The sequence below is a fragment of the Syngnathus floridae genome, chromosome 6 (genome assembly GCF_059516105.1).
Source record: "Syngnathus floridae isolate MCC-2025c chromosome 6, RoL_Sflo_1.0, whole genome shotgun sequence".
Taxonomy (NCBI): domain Eukaryota; kingdom Metazoa; phylum Chordata; class Actinopteri; order Syngnathiformes; family Syngnathidae; genus Syngnathus; species Syngnathus floridae.
In genome coordinates, this window is record NC_142418.1 from 6,141,335 (window position 1) to 6,153,969 (window position 12,635).

Here is a 12,635-nt window from a genome sequence, read left to right on the forward strand (position 1 = left end):
TTTCTTATAAAATCACTTCCACTAGGCACTCTTAAGTCACTACCTTCCTCGTTAGTATAGTGGACAGCATCTCCGCCTGTCACGCGGAAGACCGGGGTTTGATTCCCCGACGGGGAGTGTCTGTTTTTTTATCCCCAACCTTTCTTAAAAATCACTTCCACTAACCAGTGTTTCAGAGCTGCAATATTTGTGGCACTACTAAGTCATTACATTCCTCGTTAGTATAGTGGAAAGTATCTCCGCCTGTCACGCGGAAGACCGGGGTTCGATTCCCCGACGGGGAGTATTTCTTTATCCCCAACCTTTCTTTAAAAATCACTTCCATTAACCAGTGTTTCAGAGCTGCAATATTTGTGGCACTACTTAGTTGTTACCTTCCTCGTTAGTATAGTGGACAGTATCTCCGCCTGTCACGCGGAAGACCGGGGTTCGATTCCCCGACGAGGAGTATCTTCTTTATCCCCAACCTTTCGTAAAAAATCACTTCCACTAACCAGTGTTTCAGAGCTGCAATATTTGTGGCACTACTAAGTCATTACCTTCCTCGTTAGTATAGTGGACAGTATCTCCGCCTGTCACGCGGAAGACCGGGGTTCGATTCCCCGACGGGGAGTATCTTCTTTATCCCGAACCTTTCTTAAAAAATCACTTCCACTAACCAGTGTTTCAGAGCTGCAATATTTGTGGCACTACTAAGTCATTACCTTCCTCGTTAGTATAGTGGACAGTATCTCCGCCTGTCACGCGGAAGACCGGGGTTCGATTCCCCGACGGGGAGTATCTTCTTTATCCCCAACCTTTCTTATAAAATCACTTCCACTAGGCACTATTAAGTCACTACCTTCCTCGTTAGTATAGTGGACAGCATCTCCGCCTGTCACGCGGAAGACCGGGGTTTGATTCCCCGACGGGGAGTGTCTGTTTTTTTATCCCCAACCTTTCTTAAAAAATCAGTTCCACTAACCAGTGTTTCAGAGCTGCAATATTTGTGGCACTACTAAGTCATTACCTTCCTCGTTAGTATAGTGGACAGTATCTCCGCCTGTCACGCGGAAGACCGGGGTTCGATTCCCCGACGGGGAGTATTTCTTTATCCCCAACCTTTCTTTAAAAATCACTTCCACTAACCATTGTTTCAGAGCTGCAATATTTGTAGCACTACTTAGGTGTTACCTTCCTCGTTAGTATAGTGGACAGTATCTCCGCCTGTCACGCGGAAGACCGGGGTTCGATTCCCCGACGGGGAGTGTTTCTTTATCCCCAACCTTTCTTTAAAAATCACTTCCACTAACCAGTGTTTCAGAGCTGCAATATTTGTGGCACTACTAAGTCATTACCTTCCTCGTTAGTATAGTGGACAGTATCTCGGCCTGTCATGCGGAAGACCGGGGTTCGATTCCCCGACGGGGCGTATCTTCTTTATCCCGAACCTTTCGTAAAAAATCACTTCCACTAACCAGTGTTTCAGAGCTACAATATTTGTGGCACTACTAAGTCATTACCTTCCTCGTTAGTATAGTGGACAGTATCTCCGCCTGTCACGCGGAAGACCGGGGTTCGATTCCCCGACGGGGAGGATCTTCTTTATCCCGAACCTTTCTTAAAAAATCACTTCCACTAACCAGTGTTTCAGAGCTGCAATATTTGTGGCACTACTAAGTCATTACCTTCCTCGTTAGTATAGTGGACAGTATCTCCGCCTGTCACGCGGAAGACCGGGGTTCGATTCCCCGACGGGGAGTATCTTCTTTATCCCCAACCTTTCTTATAAAATCACTTCCACTAGGCACTATTAAGTCACTACCTTCCTCGTTAGTATAGTGGACAGCATCTCCGCCTGTCACGCGGAAGACCGGGGTTTGATTCCCCGACGGGGAGTGTCTGTTTTTTTATCCCCAACCTTTCTTAAAATTTCATTTCCACTAACCAGTGTTTCAGAGCTGCAATATTTGTGTCACTACTAGGTCATTACCTTTCTCGTTAGTATAGTGGACAGAATCTCCGCCTGTCACGCGGAAGACCGGGGTTCGATTCCCCGACGGGGAGTATTTCTTTATCCCCAACCTTTCTTTAAAAATCACTTCCATTAACCAGTGTTTCAGAGCTGCAATATTTGTAGCACTACTTAGGTGTTACCTTCCTCGTTAGTATAGTGGACAGTATCTCCGCCTGTCACGCGGAAGACCGGGGTTCGATTCCCCGACGGGGAGTATTTCTTTATCCCCAACCTTTCTTTAAAAATCACTTCCACTAACCAGTGTTTCAGAGCTGCAATATTTGTGGCACTACTAAGTCATTACCTTCCTCGTTAGTATAGTGGACAGTATCTCCGCCTGTCACGCGGAAGACCGGGGTTCGATTCCCCGACGGGGAGTGTTTCTTTATCCCCAACCTTTCTTTAAAAATCACTTCCACTAACCAGTGTTTCAGAGCTGCAATATTTGTGGCACTACTAAGTCATTACCTTCCTCGTTAGTATAGTGGACAGTATCTCGGCCTGTCATGCGGAAGACCGGGGTTCGATTCCCCGACGGGGAGTATCTTCTTTATCCCGAACCTTTCGTAAAAAATCACTTCCACTAACCAGTGTTTCAGAGCTGCAATATTTGTGGCACTACTAAGTCATTACCTTCCTCGTTAGTATAGTGGACAGTATCTCCGCCTGTCACGCGGAAGACCGGGGTTCGATTCCCCGACGGGGAGTATCTTCTTTATCCCGAACCTCTTAAAAAATCACTTCCACTAACCAGTGTTTCAGAGCTGCAATATTTGTGGCACTACTAAGTTGTTACCTTCCTCGTTAGTATAGTGGACAGTATCTCCGCCTGTCACGCGGAAGACCGGGGTTCGATTCCCCGACGGGGAGTATTTCTTTATCCCCAACCTTTCTTTAAAAATCACTTCCACTAACCATTGTTTCAGAGCTGCAATATTTGTAGCACTACTTAGGTGTTACCTTCCTCTTTAGTATAGTGGACAGTATCTCCGCCTGTCACGTGGAAGACCGGGGTTCGATTCCCCGACGGGGAGTATTTCTTTATCCCCAACCTTTCTTTAAAAATCACTTCCACTAACCAGTGTTTCAGAGCTGCAATATTTGTGGCACTACTAAGTCATTACCTTCCTCGTTAGTATAGTGGACAGTATCTCCGCCTGTCATGCGGAAGACCGGGGTTTGATTCCCCGACGGGGAGTATCTTCTTTATCCCGAACCTTTCGTAAAAAATCACTTCCACTAACCAGTGTTTCAGAGCTGCAATATTTGTGGCACTACTAAGTCATTACCTTCCTTGTTAGTATAGTGGACAGTATCTCCGCCTGTCACGCGGAAGACTGGGGTTCGATTCCCCGACGGGGAGTATCTTCTTTATCCCGAACCTTTCTTAAAAAATCATTTCCACTAACCAGTGTTTCAGAGCTGCAATATTTGTGGCACTACTAAGTCATTACCTTCCTCGTTAGTATAGTGGACAGTATCTCCGCCTGTCACGCGGAAGACCGGGGTTCGATTCCCCGACGGGGAGTAATTCTTTATCCCCAACCTTTCTTTAAAAATCACTTCCACTAACCATTGTTTCAGAGCTGCAATATTTGTGGCACTACTAAGTCATTACCTTCCTCGTTAGTATAGTGGACAGTATCTCCGCCTGTCACGCGGAAGACCGGGGTTCGATTCCCCGACGGGGAGGATCTTCTTTATCCCGAACCTTTCTTAAAAAATCACTTCCACTAACCAGTGTTTCAGAGCTGCAATATTTGTGGCACTACTAAGTCATTACCTTCCTCGTTAGTATAGTGGACAGTATCTCCGCCTGTCACGCGGAAGACCGGGGTTCGATTCCCCGACGGGGAGTATCTTCTTTATCCCCAACCTTTCTTATAAAATCACTTCCACTAGGCACTATTAAGTCACTACCTTCCTCGTTAGTATAGTGGACAGCATCTCCGCCTGTCACGCGGAAGACCGGGGTTTGATTCCCCGACGGGGAGTGTCTGTTTTTTTATCCCCAACCTTTCTTAAAATTTCATTTCCACTAACCAGTGTTTCAGAGCTGCAATATTTGTGTCACTACTAGGTCATTACCTTTCTCGTTAGTATAGTGGACAGAATCTCCGCCTGTCACGCGGAAGACCGGGGTTCGATTCCCCGACGGGGAGTATTTCTTTATCCCCAACCTTTCTTTAAAAATCACTTCCATTAACCAGTGTTTCAGAGCTGCAATATTTGTAGCACTACTTAGGTGTTACCTTCCTCGTTAGTATAGTGGACAGTATCTCCGCCTGTCACGCGGAAGACCGGGGTTCGATTCCCCGACGGGGAGTATTTCTTTATCCCCAACCTTTCTTTAAAAATCACTTCCACTAACCAGTGTTTCAGAGCTGCAATATTTGTGGCACTACTAAGTCATTACCTTCCTCGTTAGTATAGTGGACAGTATCTCCGCCTGTCACGCGGAAGACCGGGGTTCGATTCCCCGACGGGGAGTGTTTCTTTATCCCCAACCTTTCTTTAAAAATCACTTCCACTAACCAGTGTTTCAGAGCTGCAATATTTGTGGCACTACTAAGTCATTACCTTCCTCGTTAGTATAGTGGACAGTATCTCGGCCTGTCATGCGGAAGACCGGGGTTCGATTCCCCGACGGGGAGTATCTTCTTTATCCCGAACCTTTCGTAAAAAATCACTTCCACTAACCAGTGTTTCAGAGCTGCAATATTTGTGGCACTACTAAGTCATTACCTTCCTCGTTAGTATAGTGGACAGTATCTCCGCCTGTCACGCGGAAGACCGGGGTTCGATTCCCCGACGGGGAGTATCTTCTTTATCCCGAACCTCTTAAAAAATCACTTCCACTAACCAGTGTTTCAGAGCTGCAATATTTGTGGCACTACTAAGTTGTTACCTTCCTCGTTAGTATAGTGGACAGTATCTCCGCCTGTCACGCGGAAGACCGGGGTTCGATTCCCCGACGGGGAGTATTTCTTTATCCCCAACCTTTCTTTAAAAATCACTTCCACTAACCATTGTTTCAGAGCTGCAATATTTGTAGCACTACTTAGGTGTTACCTTCCTCTTTAGTATAGTGGACAGTATCTCCGCCTGTCACGTGGAAGACCGGGGTTCGATTCCCCGACGGGGAGTATTTCTTTATCCCCAACCTTTCTTTAAAAATCACTTCCACTAACCAGTGTTTCAGAGCTGCAATATTTGTGGCACTACTAAGTCATTACCTTCCTCGTTAGTATAGTGGACAGTATCTCCGCCTGTCATGCGGAAGACCGGGGTTTGATTCCCCGACGGGGAGTATCTTCTTTATCCCGAACCTTTCGTAAAAAATCACTTCCACTAACCAGTGTTTCAGAGCTGCAATATTTGTGGCACTACTAAGTCATTACCTTCCTTGTTAGTATAGTGGACAGTATCTCCGCCTGTCACGCGGAAGACTGGGGTTCGATTCCCCGACGGGGAGTATCTTCTTTATCCCGAACCTTTCTTAAAAAATCATTTCCACTAACCAGTGTTTCAGAGCTGCAATATTTGTGGCACTACTAAGTCATTACCTTCCTCGTTAGTATAGTGGACAGTATCTCCGCCTGTCACGCGGAAGACCGGGGTTCGATTCCCCGACGGGGAGTAATTCTTTATCCCCAACCTTTCTTTAAAAATCACTTCCACTAACCATTGTTTCAGAGCTGCAATATTTGTAGCACTACTTAGGTGTTACCTTCCTCGTTAGTATAGTGGACAGTATCTCCGCCTGTCACGCGGAAGACCGGGGTTCGATTCCCCGACGGGGAGTGTTTCTTTATCCCCAACCTTTCTTTAAAAATCACTTCCACTAACCAGTGTTTCAGAGCTGCAATATTTGTTGCACTACTAAGTCATTACCTTCCTCGTTAGTATAGTGGACAGTATCTCGGCCTGTCATGCGGAAGACTGGGGTTGGATTCCCCGACGGGGAGTATCTTCTTTATCCCGAACCTTTCGTAAAAAATCACTTCCACTAACCAGTGTTTCAGAGATGCAATATTTGTGGCACTACTAAGTCATTACCTTCCTCGTTAGTATAGTGGACAGTATCTCCGCCTGTCATGCGGAAGACCGGGGTTCGATTCCCCGACGGGGAGTATCTTCTTTATCCCGAACCTTTCTTAAAAAATCACTTCCACTAACCAGTGTTTCAGAGCTGCAATATTTGTGGCACGACTAAGTCATTACCTTCCTCGTTAGTATAGTGGACAGTATCTCCGCCTGTCACGCGGAAGACCGGGGTTCGATTCCCCGACGGGGAGTATCTTCTTTATCCCCAACCTTTCTTATAAAATCACTTCCACTAGGCACTATTAAGTCACTACCTTCCTCGTTAGTATAGTGGACAGCATCTCCGCCTGTCACGCGGAAGACCGGGGTTTGATTCCCCGACGGGGAGTGTCTGTTTTTTTATCCCCAACCTTTCTTAAAATTTCATTTCCACTAACCAGTGTTTCAGAGCTGCAATATTTGTGTCACTACTAAGTCATTACCTTTCTCGTTAGTATAGTGGACAGTATCTCCGCCTGTCACGCGGAAGACCGGGGTTCGATTCCCCGATGGGGAGTATTTCTTTATCCCCAACCTTTCTTTAAAACTCACTTCCACTAACCATTGTTTCAGAGCTGCAATATTTGTAGCACTACTTAGGTGTTACCTTCCTCGTTAGTATAGTGGACAGTATCTCCGCCTGTCACGCGGAAGACCGGGGTTCGATTCCCCGACGGGGAGTATTTCTTTATCCCCAACCTTTCTTTAAAAATCACTTCCACTAACCAGTGTTTCAGAGCTGCAATATTTGTGGCACTACTTAATTGTTACCTTCCTCGTTAGTATAGTGGACAGTATCTCCGCCTGTCACGCGGGAGACCGGGGTTCGATTCCCCGACGGGGAGTATTTCTTTATCCCCAACCTTTCTTTAAAAATCACTTCCACTAACCAGTGTTTCAGAGCTGCAATATTTGTGGCACTACTAAGTCATTACCTTCCTCGTTAGTATAGTGGGCAGTATCTCCGCCTGTCACGCGGAAGACCGGGGTTCGATTCCCCAACGGGGAGTATCTTCTTTATCCCGAACCTTTCTTAAAAAATCACTTCCACTAACCAGTGTTTCAGAGCTGCAATATTTGTGGCACTACTAAGTCATTACCTTCCTCGTTAGTATAGTGGAAAGTATCTCCGCCTGTCACGCGGAAGACCGGGGTTCGATTCCCCGACGGGGAGTATTTCTTTATCCCCAACCTTTCTTTAAAAATCACTTCCATTAACCAGTGTTTCAGAGCTGCAATATTTGTAGCACTACTTAGGTGTTACCTTCCTCGTTAGTATAGTGGACAGTATCTCCGCCTGTCACGCGGAAGACCGGGGTTCGATTCCCCGACGGGGAGTATTTCTTTATCCCCAACCTTTCTTTAAAAATCACTTCCACTAACCAGTGTTTCAGAGCTGCAATATTTGTGGCACTACTAAGTCATTACCTTACTCGTTAGTATAGTGGACAGTATCTCCGCCTGTCACGCGGAAGACCGGGGTTTGATTCCCCGACGGGGAGTGTTTCTTTATCCCCAACCTTTCTTTAAAAATCACTTCCACTAACCAGTGTTTCAGAGCTGCAATATTTGTGGCACTACTAAGTCATTACCTTCCTCGTTAGTATAGTGGACAGTATCTCGGCCTGTTATGCGGAAGACCGGGGTTCGATTCCCCGACGGGGAGTATCTACTTTATCCCGAACCTTTCGTAAAAAATCACTTCCACTAACCAGTGTTTCAGAGCTGCAATATTTGTGGCACTACTAAGTCATTACCTTCCTCGTTAGTATAGTGGACAGTATCTCCGCCTGTCACGCGGAGGACCGGGGTTCGATTCCCCGACGGGGAGTATCTTCTTTATCCCGAACCTTTCTTAAAAAATCACTTCCACTAACCAGTGTTTCAGAGCTGCAATATTTGTGGCACTACTAAGTCATTACCTTCCTCGTTAGTATAGTGGACAGTATCTCCGCCTGTCACGCGGAAGACCGGGGTTCGATTCCCCGACGGGGAGTATCTTCTTTATCCCCAACCTTTCTTATAAAATCACTTCCACTAGGCACTATTAAGTCACTACCTTCCTCGTTAGTATAGTGGACAGCATCTCCGCCTGTCACGCGGAAGACCGGGGTTTGATTCCCCGACGGGGAGTGTCTGTTTTTTTATCCCCAACCTTTCTTAAAATTTCATTTCCACTAACCAGTGTTTCAGAGCTGCAATATTTGTGTCACTACTAAGTCATTACCTTTCTCGTTAGTATAGTGGACAGTATCTCCGCCTGTCACGCGGAAGACCGGGGTTCGATTCCCCGACGGGGAGTATTTCTTTATCCCCAACCTTTCTTTAAAACTCACTTCCACTAACCATTGTTTCAGAGCTGCAATATTTGTAGCACTACTTAGGTGTTACCTTCCTCGTTAGTATAGTGGACAGTATCTCCGCCTGTCACGCGGAAGACCGGGGTTCGATTCCCCGACGGGGAGTATTTCTTTATCCCCAACCTTTCTTTAAAAATCACTTCCACTAACCAGTGTTTCAGAGCTGCAATATTTGTGGCACTACTAAGTCATTACCTTACTCGTTAGTATAGTGGACAGTATCTCCGCCTGTCACGCGGAAGACCGGGGTTCGATTCCCCGACGGGGAGTATTTCTTTATCCCCAACCTTTCTTTAAAAATCACTTCCACTAACCAGTGTTTCAGAGCTGCAATATTTGTGGCACTACTTAGTTGTTACCTTCCTCGTTAGTATAGTGGACAGTATCTCCGCCTGTCACGCGGAAGACCGGGGTTTGATTCCCCGACGGGGAGTATTTCTTTATCCCCAACCTTTCTTTAAAAATCACTTCCACTAACCAGTGTTTCAGAGCTGCAAAATTTGTGGCACTACTAAGTCATTACCTTCCTCGTTAGTATAGTGGACAGCATCTCCGCCTGTCACGCGCAAGACCGGGGTTCGATTCCCCGACGGGGAGTATCTTCTTTATCCCGAACCTCTTAAAAAATCACTTCCACTAACCAGTGTTTCAGAGCTGCAATATTTGTGGCACTACTAAGTTGTTACCTTCCTCGTTAGTATAGTGGACAGTATCTCCGCCTGTCACGCGGAAGACCGGGGTTCGATTCCCCGACGGGGAGTATTTCTTTATCCCCAACCTTTCTTTAAAAATCACTTCCACTAACCATTGTTTCAGAGCTGCAATATTTGTAGCACTACTTAGGTGTTACCTTCCTCTTTAGTATAGTGGACAGTATCTCCGCCTGTCACGTGGAAGACCGGGGTTCGATTCCCTGACGGGGAGTGTTTCTTTATCCCCAACCTTTATTTAAAAATCACTTCCACTAACCAGTGTTTCAGAGCTGCAATATTTGTGGCACTACTTAGTTGTTACCTTCCTCGTTAGTATAGTGGACAGTATCTCCGCCTGTCATGCGGAAGACCGGGGTTTGATTCCCCGACGGGGAGTATCTTCTTTATCCCGAACCTTTCGTAAAAAATCACTTCCACTAACCAGTGTTTCAGAGCTGCAATATTTGTGGCACTACTAAGTCATTACCTTCCTCGTTAGTATAGTGGACAGTATCTCCGCCTGTCACGCGGAAGACCGGGGTTCGATTCCCCGACGGGGAGTATCTTCTTTATCCCGAACCTTTCTTAAAAAATCATTTCCACTAACCAGTGTTTCAGAGCTGCAATATTTGTGGCACTACTAAGTCATTACCTTCCTCGTTAGTATAGTGGACAGTATCTCCGCCTGTCACACGAAAGACCGGGGTTCGATTCCCCGACGGGGAGTGTTTCTTTATCCCCAACCTTTCTTTAAAAATCACTTCCACTAACCAGTGTTTCAGAGCTGCAATATTTGTGGCACTACTAAGTCATTACCTTCCTCGTTAGTATAGTGGACAGTATCTCCGCCTGTCACGCGGAAGACCGGGTTTCGATTCCCCGACGGGGAGTATCTTCTTTATCCCCAACCTTTCTTATAAAATCACTTCCACTAGGCACTATTAAGTCACTACCTTCCTCGTTAGTATAGTGGACAGCATCTCCGCCTGTCACGCGGAAGACCGGGGCTTGATTCCCCGACGGGGAGTGTCTGTTTTTTTTATCCCCAACCTTTCTTAAAATTTCATTTCCACTAACCAGTGTTTCAGAGCTGCAATATTTGTGTCACTACTAAGTCATTACCTTTCTCATTAGTATAGTGGACAGTATCTCCGCCTGTCACGCGGAAGACCGGGGTTCGATTCCCCGACGGGGAGTAATTCTTTATCCCCAACCTTTCTTTAAAACTCACTTCCACTTACCATTGTTTCAGAGCTGCAATATTTGTAGCACTACTTAGGTGTTACCTTCCTCGTTAGTATAGTGGACAGTATCTCCGCCTGTCACGCGGAAGACCGGGGTTCGATTCCCCGACGGGGAGTATTTCTTTATCCCCAACCTTTCTTTAAAAATCACTTCCACTAACCAGTGTTTCAGAGCTGCAATATTTGTGGCACTACTAAGTCATTACCTTCCTCGTTAGTATAGTGGAAAGTATCTCCGCCTGTCACGCGGAAGACCGGGGTTCGATTCCCCGACGGGACTATTTCTTTATCCCCAACCTTTCTTTAAAAATCACTTCCACTAACCAGTGTTTCAGAGCTGCAATATTTGTGGCACTACTTAGTTGTTACATTCCTCGTTAGTATAGTGGACAGTATCTCAGCCTGTCACGTGGAAGACTGGGGTTCGATTCCCCGACGGGGAGTATCTTCTTTATCCCGAACCTTTCTTAAAAAATCACTTCCACTAACCAGTGTTTCAGAGCTGCAATATTTGTGGCACTACTAAGTCATTACCTTCCTCGTTAGTATAGTGGACAGTATCTCCGCCTGTCACGTGGAAGACTGGGGTTCGATTTCCCGACGGGGAGTATCTTCTTTATCCCGAACCTTTCTTAAAAAATCACTTCCAGTAACCAGTGTTTCAGAGCTGCAATATTTGTGGCACTACTTAGTTGTTACCTTCCTCGTTAGTATAGTGGACAGTATCTCCGCCTGTCACGCGGAAGACCGGGGTTCGATTCCCCGACGGGGAGTATCGTCTTTATCCCGAACCTTTCTTAAAAAATCACTTCCACTAACCAGTGTTTCAGAGCTGCAATATTTGTGGCACTACTAAGTCATTACCTTCCTCGTTAGTATAGTGCAGTGTTTCCCAACCTTTTTTCATTCACGGCACATCTTTTCATTGGAAAAGATCTCGCGGCACACCGCCAACAAAAACCTGTTAAGCTCCTACATTAAAATCAGTTATATTACAACAAAAGACGTGAAGTCCTATTCCTATATATGTATGGAGAGTCGAATAACTTAATAGAAATAAATACTAAGTAGTCTTTAAATTGTATTCCTTTTTTAAAATAAAAGTGACAGTTTTTTTAAAAAAGGTTTTAGACGGTGTAAGAAATAAACTATTTAAAGTGATTGCGATTAAAATAAAAGAATCAACGTGATTTTGTTTACCGTTTTATACTAGGTCTATAAATATTGCAACAATAAGGAAAAAGTCACTTGCTGTTTTGACAGCAGCTCAGTGGCTATCACAGTCGAGGTGTCTCAACTTGACTGTTTATTTTATGTATGTGAAAAATAACCAATCCAGGTTCTCCGGATGAACTGTATGCTCTGATTTCCATCGGACCTCAAACGCACCTCAACCGTCATAGTTGTCTGTCACTGTTAGCAAAAGCACACAGCATAAACTGAATATGTGCCGATGCAATACAATCAGACCGAGACAATATGAAATCTCAAGATTCTCCGATTCTCGATTAGCAAGTGGCTGACCAGGCCTTGCGCGAACTGACGAGTGGTTTGGCGATCCTGTTTACAATGCGCTCCGTAATTAATATTGGACAATCCCACGGCACTGCTGAACGTCTCTCAAGGTACACCAGTGTGCCGCGGCATGGTGGTTTGGGAAACACTGGTATAGTGGACAGTATCTCCGCCTGTCACGCGGAAGAGCGGGGTTCGATTCTCCGACGGAGAGTGTCTGTTTTTTTTATCCCCAACCTTTCTTAAAAAATCACTTCCACGAACCAGTGTTTCAGAGCTGCAATATTTGTTGCACTACTTAGTTGCTACCTTCCTCGTTGGTATAGTGGACAGTATCTCTGCCTGTCACGCGGGAAGACCAGGGTTTGATTTCCCGACGGGGAGTATCTTTTTTATCCCCAACCTTTCTTAAAAAATCATCCACTAACCAGTGTTTCAGAGCTGCAATATTTGTGGCACTACTTAGTTGTTACCTTCCTCGTTAGTATAGTGGACAGTATCTCCGCCTGTCACGCTGGAAGACCGGGGTTCGATTGTCCAATGGGGAGTATCTTTTTTTTTATCCCCACCCTTTCTTAAAAAAAATCACTTCCACTAACCAGTGTTTCAGGGCTGTAATATTTTTGCCACTAATACGTGGTTACCTTCCTCGTTAGTATAGTGGACAGTATCTCCGCCTGTCACGCGGAAGACCGGGGTTCGATTCCCCGACGGGGAGTAACTTTTTTTATCCCCACCCTTT

The 12,635-nt window shown here is 45.6% G+C and overlaps 33 non-coding genes across 33 annotated transcripts; all 33 read left to right on the plus strand.

Annotated features, from left to right (window-relative positions):
- The first annotated feature begins 212 nt into the window (after positions 1-212).
- On the plus strand, positions 213-284 carry trnad-guc (transfer RNA aspartic acid (anticodon GUC)). The gene has a single exon. It is a non-coding gene; the product is annotated as a tRNA-Asp (tRNA).
- Positions 285-376: 92 nt separating this feature from the next.
- trnad-guc (transfer RNA aspartic acid (anticodon GUC)) lies at positions 377-448 on the plus strand. Its single transcript has one exon. It is a non-coding gene; the product is annotated as a tRNA-Asp (tRNA).
- A 93-nt stretch (positions 449-541) lies between these two features.
- On the plus strand, positions 542-613 carry trnad-guc (transfer RNA aspartic acid (anticodon GUC)). Its single transcript has one exon. It is a non-coding gene; the product is annotated as a tRNA-Asp (tRNA).
- A 93-nt stretch (positions 614-706) lies between these two features.
- Positions 707-778, plus strand: trnad-guc (transfer RNA aspartic acid (anticodon GUC)). The gene has a single exon. It is a non-coding gene; the product is annotated as a tRNA-Asp (tRNA).
- Positions 779-1,011: 233 nt separating this feature from the next.
- trnad-guc (transfer RNA aspartic acid (anticodon GUC)) lies at positions 1,012-1,083 on the plus strand. The gene has a single exon. It is a non-coding gene; the product is annotated as a tRNA-Asp (tRNA).
- Positions 1,084-1,175: 92 nt separating this feature from the next.
- On the plus strand, positions 1,176-1,247 carry trnad-guc (transfer RNA aspartic acid (anticodon GUC)). The gene has a single exon. It is a non-coding gene; the product is annotated as a tRNA-Asp (tRNA).
- A 257-nt stretch (positions 1,248-1,504) lies between these two features.
- trnad-guc (transfer RNA aspartic acid (anticodon GUC)) lies at positions 1,505-1,576 on the plus strand. Its single transcript has one exon. It is a non-coding gene; the product is annotated as a tRNA-Asp (tRNA).
- A 93-nt stretch (positions 1,577-1,669) lies between these two features.
- On the plus strand, positions 1,670-1,741 carry trnad-guc (transfer RNA aspartic acid (anticodon GUC)). Its single transcript has one exon. It is a non-coding gene; the product is annotated as a tRNA-Asp (tRNA).
- Positions 1,742-2,138: 397 nt separating this feature from the next.
- On the plus strand, positions 2,139-2,210 carry trnad-guc (transfer RNA aspartic acid (anticodon GUC)). The gene has a single exon. It is a non-coding gene; the product is annotated as a tRNA-Asp (tRNA).
- A 92-nt stretch (positions 2,211-2,302) lies between these two features.
- On the plus strand, positions 2,303-2,374 carry trnad-guc (transfer RNA aspartic acid (anticodon GUC)). The gene has a single exon. It is a non-coding gene; the product is annotated as a tRNA-Asp (tRNA).
- A 257-nt stretch (positions 2,375-2,631) lies between these two features.
- On the plus strand, positions 2,632-2,703 carry trnad-guc (transfer RNA aspartic acid (anticodon GUC)). The gene has a single exon. It is a non-coding gene; the product is annotated as a tRNA-Asp (tRNA).
- Positions 2,704-2,794: 91 nt separating this feature from the next.
- On the plus strand, positions 2,795-2,866 carry trnad-guc (transfer RNA aspartic acid (anticodon GUC)). Its single transcript has one exon. It is a non-coding gene; the product is annotated as a tRNA-Asp (tRNA).
- Positions 2,867-3,452: 586 nt separating this feature from the next.
- On the plus strand, positions 3,453-3,524 carry trnad-guc (transfer RNA aspartic acid (anticodon GUC)). The gene has a single exon. It is a non-coding gene; the product is annotated as a tRNA-Asp (tRNA).
- Positions 3,525-3,616: 92 nt separating this feature from the next.
- On the plus strand, positions 3,617-3,688 carry trnad-guc (transfer RNA aspartic acid (anticodon GUC)). Its single transcript has one exon. It is a non-coding gene; the product is annotated as a tRNA-Asp (tRNA).
- A 93-nt stretch (positions 3,689-3,781) lies between these two features.
- trnad-guc (transfer RNA aspartic acid (anticodon GUC)) lies at positions 3,782-3,853 on the plus strand. The gene has a single exon. It is a non-coding gene; the product is annotated as a tRNA-Asp (tRNA).
- A 397-nt stretch (positions 3,854-4,250) lies between these two features.
- On the plus strand, positions 4,251-4,322 carry trnad-guc (transfer RNA aspartic acid (anticodon GUC)). Its single transcript has one exon. It is a non-coding gene; the product is annotated as a tRNA-Asp (tRNA).
- Positions 4,323-4,414: 92 nt separating this feature from the next.
- Positions 4,415-4,486, plus strand: trnad-guc (transfer RNA aspartic acid (anticodon GUC)). Its single transcript has one exon. It is a non-coding gene; the product is annotated as a tRNA-Asp (tRNA).
- A 257-nt stretch (positions 4,487-4,743) lies between these two features.
- trnad-guc (transfer RNA aspartic acid (anticodon GUC)) lies at positions 4,744-4,815 on the plus strand. The gene has a single exon. It is a non-coding gene; the product is annotated as a tRNA-Asp (tRNA).
- Positions 4,816-4,906: 91 nt separating this feature from the next.
- On the plus strand, positions 4,907-4,978 carry trnad-guc (transfer RNA aspartic acid (anticodon GUC)). Its single transcript has one exon. It is a non-coding gene; the product is annotated as a tRNA-Asp (tRNA).
- A 586-nt stretch (positions 4,979-5,564) lies between these two features.
- trnad-guc (transfer RNA aspartic acid (anticodon GUC)) lies at positions 5,565-5,636 on the plus strand. Its single transcript has one exon. It is a non-coding gene; the product is annotated as a tRNA-Asp (tRNA).
- A 92-nt stretch (positions 5,637-5,728) lies between these two features.
- On the plus strand, positions 5,729-5,800 carry trnad-guc (transfer RNA aspartic acid (anticodon GUC)). The gene has a single exon. It is a non-coding gene; the product is annotated as a tRNA-Asp (tRNA).
- Positions 5,801-6,222: 422 nt separating this feature from the next.
- Positions 6,223-6,294, plus strand: trnad-guc (transfer RNA aspartic acid (anticodon GUC)). Its single transcript has one exon. It is a non-coding gene; the product is annotated as a tRNA-Asp (tRNA).
- Positions 6,295-6,691: 397 nt separating this feature from the next.
- Positions 6,692-6,763, plus strand: trnad-guc (transfer RNA aspartic acid (anticodon GUC)). The gene has a single exon. It is a non-coding gene; the product is annotated as a tRNA-Asp (tRNA).
- A 421-nt stretch (positions 6,764-7,184) lies between these two features.
- On the plus strand, positions 7,185-7,256 carry trnad-guc (transfer RNA aspartic acid (anticodon GUC)). Its single transcript has one exon. It is a non-coding gene; the product is annotated as a tRNA-Asp (tRNA).
- A 92-nt stretch (positions 7,257-7,348) lies between these two features.
- Positions 7,349-7,420, plus strand: trnad-guc (transfer RNA aspartic acid (anticodon GUC)). Its single transcript has one exon. It is a non-coding gene; the product is annotated as a tRNA-Asp (tRNA).
- Positions 7,421-7,676: 256 nt separating this feature from the next.
- trnan-guu (transfer RNA asparagine (anticodon GUU)) lies at positions 7,677-7,748 on the plus strand. The gene has a single exon. It is a non-coding gene; the product is annotated as a tRNA-Asn (tRNA).
- Positions 7,749-8,006: 258 nt separating this feature from the next.
- trnad-guc (transfer RNA aspartic acid (anticodon GUC)) lies at positions 8,007-8,078 on the plus strand. The gene has a single exon. It is a non-coding gene; the product is annotated as a tRNA-Asp (tRNA).
- A 397-nt stretch (positions 8,079-8,475) lies between these two features.
- trnad-guc (transfer RNA aspartic acid (anticodon GUC)) lies at positions 8,476-8,547 on the plus strand. The gene has a single exon. It is a non-coding gene; the product is annotated as a tRNA-Asp (tRNA).
- Positions 8,548-9,130: 583 nt separating this feature from the next.
- trnad-guc (transfer RNA aspartic acid (anticodon GUC)) lies at positions 9,131-9,202 on the plus strand. The gene has a single exon. It is a non-coding gene; the product is annotated as a tRNA-Asp (tRNA).
- A 421-nt stretch (positions 9,203-9,623) lies between these two features.
- Positions 9,624-9,695, plus strand: trnad-guc (transfer RNA aspartic acid (anticodon GUC)). The gene has a single exon. It is a non-coding gene; the product is annotated as a tRNA-Asp (tRNA).
- A 727-nt stretch (positions 9,696-10,422) lies between these two features.
- Positions 10,423-10,494, plus strand: trnad-guc (transfer RNA aspartic acid (anticodon GUC)). The gene has a single exon. It is a non-coding gene; the product is annotated as a tRNA-Asp (tRNA).
- Positions 10,495-11,079: 585 nt separating this feature from the next.
- On the plus strand, positions 11,080-11,151 carry trnad-guc (transfer RNA aspartic acid (anticodon GUC)). Its single transcript has one exon. It is a non-coding gene; the product is annotated as a tRNA-Asp (tRNA).
- A 1,388-nt stretch (positions 11,152-12,539) lies between these two features.
- On the plus strand, positions 12,540-12,611 carry trnad-guc (transfer RNA aspartic acid (anticodon GUC)). Its single transcript has one exon. It is a non-coding gene; the product is annotated as a tRNA-Asp (tRNA).
- The last annotated feature ends 24 nt before the right edge of the window (positions 12,612-12,635 follow it).